The sequence below is a fragment of the Orycteropus afer genome, unplaced genomic scaffold, assembly GCF_000298275.1.
Source record: "Orycteropus afer afer isolate SDZICR_OR568_19922 unplaced genomic scaffold, OryAfe1.0 scaffold00356, whole genome shotgun sequence".
Lineage (NCBI taxonomy): Eukaryota > Metazoa > Chordata > Mammalia > Tubulidentata > Orycteropodidae > Orycteropus > Orycteropus afer.
The window spans coordinates 1,316,782-1,322,853 of NW_006921943.1; positions in this window are offsets into that span (position 1 = coordinate 1,316,782).

The window sequence follows — 6,072 nt, forward strand, 5'->3', positions numbered from 1 at the left end:
TGCCATCGAGTGGACCTGGCTCATGGCCAGCGAGTGGTCTTCCAGAAATAGGGTGCTGGGCCTTTATGCTGACCCGACGCTGTGGGGTCTCAAACTGCCAACCTTGTGGTTAGCAGCGGAGCGCTTAACCGCGGCACCCCCAGGGTTCTCTGTGGCACTTCCGGGCAGGTCCAAACCATGGCAGGCGCCGCGGAGGGACGCTGGCCCAGGACAGCACTGTGTGCGTCGGAGCAGGACGGTGCTCCCCAGGGGCGGACTTCAGAAGTGCGTGGCCGGGACCTTCGAGGGGCCTTGGCTCCCTCGCTGTGGGAGGCCGCTGTACCGAAGCCACGTGACTCATGAAGCTGTGGGAGTGGGGAACATTGCCCACAGTACCCAAGCCCAACGGGCAAACGAGCCCACGTTCCCTGCTGCCAAGGGGATCGTGTGGCCCCTTCCTGCTGGGCTTCCTTTGAAGAACCGACAGGTTCAAAGCCACGTCAGTGCCAAGATGGTGCCACATCCCATGTCATTCCCCCACCTCCATCCTCAGCCCAGGAACGGGGTCTTCAGAGTCACTAGGGAGCCTGTCTGGACCTTGGCTCAGTGATCCTAAAGGAACTCTGTGCAGACTCGGTCAAGGCCCAGGCCTGCACACTCACCCCAAACCTCCACAGCCCCCCCCACCTCCTTGCCCCCACAAGGAAGCAAGTGTCCAGGAAGACTGACAGCTGGCGGAGGACTTTGGGATTTTCCCATTCTGCCCAGCCTTTGGTTTTCCTGCCCAGAGCACTGCGTAAAAATGGCAGAAGGAGCGCGCTGGAGAGCCAGCTGAGAGCCCGGAGGCAGAGCGTCCGGGGTCGCATGGCTTCAGGGGAGCAGGCCGGAGGACAGGGCGCCCGCGCGGCATCCTCGGAGCCCTGCGCTCCCGCCTGCCGGGCTCTGCAGGGCCGGCCCGTAGCTGCCGAGCACACCGCTCCCTCGGGCCCCCGCTGCTGCTCTGGCTCGGGGAAGACGATGATTCGCTTTGGACTCCTCCAGGGTGATATCATTTTACATGAAGAGAAAAGTTAGCCCAGACGGCTGTTAACGTTTCGGAAGCACCTTCTAATCAGGGATCGGCGACTCATTATTAGCTTCAGCAGGCGATCCATCTGACATGGAAGGGGAAAAATTAGCAGCTGTCACTGCGTGATGAGTTAATTTCCTGATAGGCCTGACACTGAAAAGCCATTTGGAGACGTGGCAGTGCTTGATGAGAGAACCCGGCGCTGCTTTATAATTGGAGATAAAGAAAGGGCAGAGGAACGGGCCAGGAGAGCGCACCCAGCTCCCCAGGCGGGCGGGGGCTCTCGGTGCTTGGCCTGGAGGGCCTGTCTGCACTGGCTGAGGCTGGCCCCTGGCTGGGTCACAGCGTCCACACAGATGCCGTGACCTGTGTGGGGCCGAGCGTGTGGTGGAGATGCGGGCGGCAGGGCAGCCGTGGTGACACAGATGCCTGACAGACATTTCCGCTGCAAGGGCCACGCGACGTTCTCATGGTCCCCTTGGCAGCTCTCATAATTGGAGCTCAAGGTTTCCAAACCCACTGCCGTCGAGTCACATCCAACCCATACCGACCCCTCCTGGGGTTTCCGAGGCGGTATCACTACGGAAGTAGATTGCCCAACCTTCCTTCCCAAGAGTGGCTGGTGGGTTCGAACCACCAGCCTTCTGGTTAGCAGTCAAGTGCCTTAGGCACTAGGCCATAGTGGGGCAGTTTTTCAGCACCATAAGAAGTTCATCCCATGGAGATAAACACCGTGGAAAGCGAGGAGGTGGAGGGATGGCAGTAAGCAGGGTGCCATTCTGCGGTGTGCACAGGGCAGGGCGTCCGGGGCTCCTGTGAGCAAATGAGGGTCTCACCTCCCCATCCCTGTCATGAATATCTCTCCCCCTCCACCCTGGGCAACATTTCAAGCCCCACAGGTTGAAAAAATGCACATATCTTGAAGATGGACAGTAGAAACCAAGAACTCAAACCAGTGCTAGGAATCTTAGCGGGCTGGCTCGCATGGTCTTCACCAAGGGAACCAGATGACCACGAGGCTCGTGCACCTTCAAATCCAGGGCTAATCGTGTAATGACTGGATCTGCAAGGTTGCAGAAGTAGAGCCCTCTGGGAGTCATGTACCTTAGGAGTACGCCTGAGGCAAAGGACCTTCTCCCTCCACCACTCCCAAGCCTGCGCCCAGCCAGGACTCTCAGGTCTGTTCCCTCTATGGAGGGTGTATTGCCGTGGGCCGGCGCAGAAGCAGCCACTGAGAGTAGCAGAGTCACGTGTGCCCAGCATGGCCACAAAGACCAGTAAGAGTTCAATCCATTCTGAATCTCACCGTCACAGATGGGCACTTGTTCCCTGACTCTGCACTTCCAATATGTTTCCAAAACTTCATTTAAAATGACCTAATTTCAACATCATAATGAGATCAGGCATAACCAGGTAAACGTGGACACATGGACCAACCTTTAGTGTCGGCGCTGTTTCTAAGACGTTCCAGAACATCTCAGATTACTCTTCACGTAACTTCTAAGTAGAGGGATGAAAACCATACAACATCCTCTGCCTTGTTTCCACCTTCCTCACAACGTCTCTCCGTGATGAAGACCCACCTTCGTGGATCAAGTTCACATACTCTCTCGTCCCAAGGAGACTCTCCCAGCTTCTTATCAGCAGGAACGGATGATGGAAGCTGACTTTCTCTTCACTCATAATTAGCAAGCACAGTTGTAAGGGAGGCCTGACGGGCGTGCACCCGTGGGGCCAGATGAATATGTTGTGTTTCTGTTCAATTTTCATCCGCTTATGTCCTCGTTTCTCTCTGGCCTGAGGTCTTGGACCAGTGCTACTTTGTCCACCCGTTATTCCTTCCTTGATATGCCGTGAAAAGAGACACTGGCATTTTGTGTCATCTTGAATCACCCTGACTTTTTCTTTTCTGGACAGAGCTCTCCGGTCAGGGCCTACTGGGAGAGCCAGGAGAGCCCGGCCGCAGTCAGCCCTCCTGCGCCAGACCTGCTGTCGCACGCAGCAGCATTCCTCAGGCCAGAGACCAAAGGGGAGCCTGGTGAACTGGGTCCAAACTCCCCGCTTTTCACACGTCAGTATCTCTCCACTCTGTGCTTCGATGTCGCCTCAAAGTTAGGGAATAGCACATGCCTTCGAAAAGTGAGAAGAGTCCATTGGCTCTGTGGGAAAGAGGGACCAATCTGCTGTGAATGGCATGATCCAAAGCCCCAAGGCAAGCCAGGGACGTGGTGTCCCATGCCAGCTTCCTGTCACCTCCTCAGGCCTCAGGAAGAGGCTCACCATGGCCACCAGTGCATGGTGGTTGGTGGTAGGGGGTGATAATGGAGGCTTTCTCACCATGAAGATCCCAGTGGTCCCTCCGTGCAGTTTCTGAGTGGAAGACTGGCCGCTGGAGAGAAGCTCGCCCTAGGGAGTGTGTCCTAGCAGAATGGTTGACCACATCTCTGGGAATTGTAAAGGTGTGTGGACACCACGTTGGACGAACTGACCTAGGATGGTGACAGTGCTAGGCCAGCCTGCCTGCAGAAGATCACTGTAGTCTCAGATGGGCCATTCGTGCTTCCTGAGGCTCAGCTGGTCTTCTGTATAATGGAGTGTGAGGACAGTTAGCCCTGTCATGACCAATGGGACATACATTGCCCACCAACATTTCCAACCTCTCAAGACTTCTTAGGAAGCTCCTATCCCAGTTAGAGTACCCTGGCAGAGACCTGTATAACTGCATAAATCTGAAGAAATGGGCCTCACCCCACCAATCCTACCACCCAAGTCCACTTGGGATGTATGTGTTCCACATAATTGTATCAAAATCCATATTTACACACACACAAAAAAAAAAATTCCCTTGATTTCTGCATGCCTTCCATTACTGAAAACACATGGTATCAACAAAACATTCAAAGCAGAAAATCATTCATTCATGACAGGGTTAAACCAAAAATTACCACCTGCCCTACCATCCTGTGATGGAGTAGGTCAGGCAACAATCCAATGAAACGTGTCCAGGAAGGTGATGTCGCTGCCCATGGCATGGTGGGGACGCATCCCAAAGAAGGACGTGACGGAAGATCCTTCCAAGAAGTGCACTGGAAATCCTCATACGTTCAAGAGCATGGCTCCCAGGGGAGCTAGACGGACCTGGAACCTCGCGGACACACTCGTGAAACTGAAGACAGTCTGCCCGCTCTCACAGGTGGTTGTGAGAAGACAGGGAAGGCTCAGGAAGTCGCTGTGGGGCTCACGGAGTGCTGTCCGGAGAGGCCCCCACCCAGTGGCACGGCTTCTCCCCTTGCTCAGTGCCCCCGTGGCCTGCCCACCACTTTCTCCAGCCTGTATCCATCAGAGATCTGGAACATGTTGCTCTCGGGGCTAGTGAGATTAACTGCTCAATGATAAGGGGTGTCAGAGATGGAATTGTATCCCCAAAAATATAAGCTCAAGTCCTAAGCCCCATTCCTGTGAATGTGACCTTGTTTGGAATTGGGGTCTTACCAGAGGAAATCAGTTCATCTGAGGTCATACTGGAGTAGGGTGGGCCCTAATCCTGTTGGGTGGTGTCCTATCAAAGAGGAGGACAGACACAGAGACAAAGGTAGCCTGTGACACTGCATCTCCGTGCCAAGGGGCACCTGGAGCTGGGAGACACAAGGAGAGTGCTTCCTTGGCCCTGGGGACTTGCAGTCCCAGCCTCCGTCTACGGCATCAGACTGTGGGACTTCGTGCAGCAGCCGCAGGGCCCTCACAGGGATCCTGCTGTCCTCAGCCTCCACCCGCCTGGGGTGCCGTCTCATCCCTTCTACCATTGCTTCCACTCTGGTCCACGGGGTCCCTCATGTTCATTTGCACTGTCGCCCTGAAGTCGCCAGCAATCTTTCCTCTCGCTCCTACTTGCTCTTCATCTCACATCTGAGGGACAGACTTCACAGTCCTCAGAAGTGTGGGAGGAGCTGGCTTCAAGATGCCAAGCCCCCACCTGCTGTGATAAATGCCTGCTCAGAGAAGAGTCCTTGGAATCAACTCTATGACACGTTATAGCACAGAACCTCAACAGAGAGAAAGGCCACTTCCGGAACCCACGGTGGTGTGGGAAGGGGAGCAGGGGGCAGAGCATTGACTGGGGGGGTCATCTAGGAAGAACCGAGCCCCACCCTTGTGCCTGCAGTCCCCAGTGAGGGGGGCCAGTGCCTCAGCGGAAGCCCCTGCCTCCTTCCCCAGTCACTGGCTGTCCTGAGTTGAGACAAGGTAAGTGGTGGCTCGTTCTTCCTGAGAAGCACCTGGATGATGTGTCAGGGTTGGGGAGGAAGTCTTCAAGGTTCCTGGGTCTGAAAGTGACTCCTGGGAGGTTCCCGGGGTCTGGGAGGAACACTGGGGAAGGCTCTTGGGTCTGAGAGCAACTCCCTGGGTCAAGGAGGGGACACTCTGGGAGGTTCTCCGGGTCTGAGGGGGACTTCCTGGGAGGTTCCCCAGGGCAAGGAAGGATACTCAAAAGGTTCCCTGGGTCTAGGAGGGACACCCTAGAAGGTTCCCCAGCTCTGAGGGGAACCCCTGAGAGGTTCCTTTGGTCAGTGAGATACTCCCTGGGAGGTTCCTTTGGTCAGTGAGATACTCCCTGGGAGGTTCCTTTGGTCAGTGAGATACTCCCTGGAAGGTTCCTTAATCTGACAGGAACTCCCTAGAAAGTTCCCCAAGTCAAGAACACTGTGGAAGGTTTCAGAGAGGGATGCTCTGGAAGGGTCCTTGGGTCAAGAGGGACTTCCTGGAAGACTCCTCTGGTCAGGGACTGCTCTGGGAGGTTACCCAGACTGGGGTGGAATAAGGTGGGGAGAAGGTTTCCTGGGTCTGAGAGGGAGGTGACAAAGTACCACAAACCAGGTGGCTTACAAGAACAAAGCTTTAGTCTCTCAGATCTGGAGGCTGAGGCTGGGATCAGGGTAGGCTGTGTTGATTGCTCCTGGGGTCTTAAGGGGGAATCTGCACCCGTCTCTCCAGCGTCTGGTGGCTCCAGACGTTCCTTGACTTGCAGC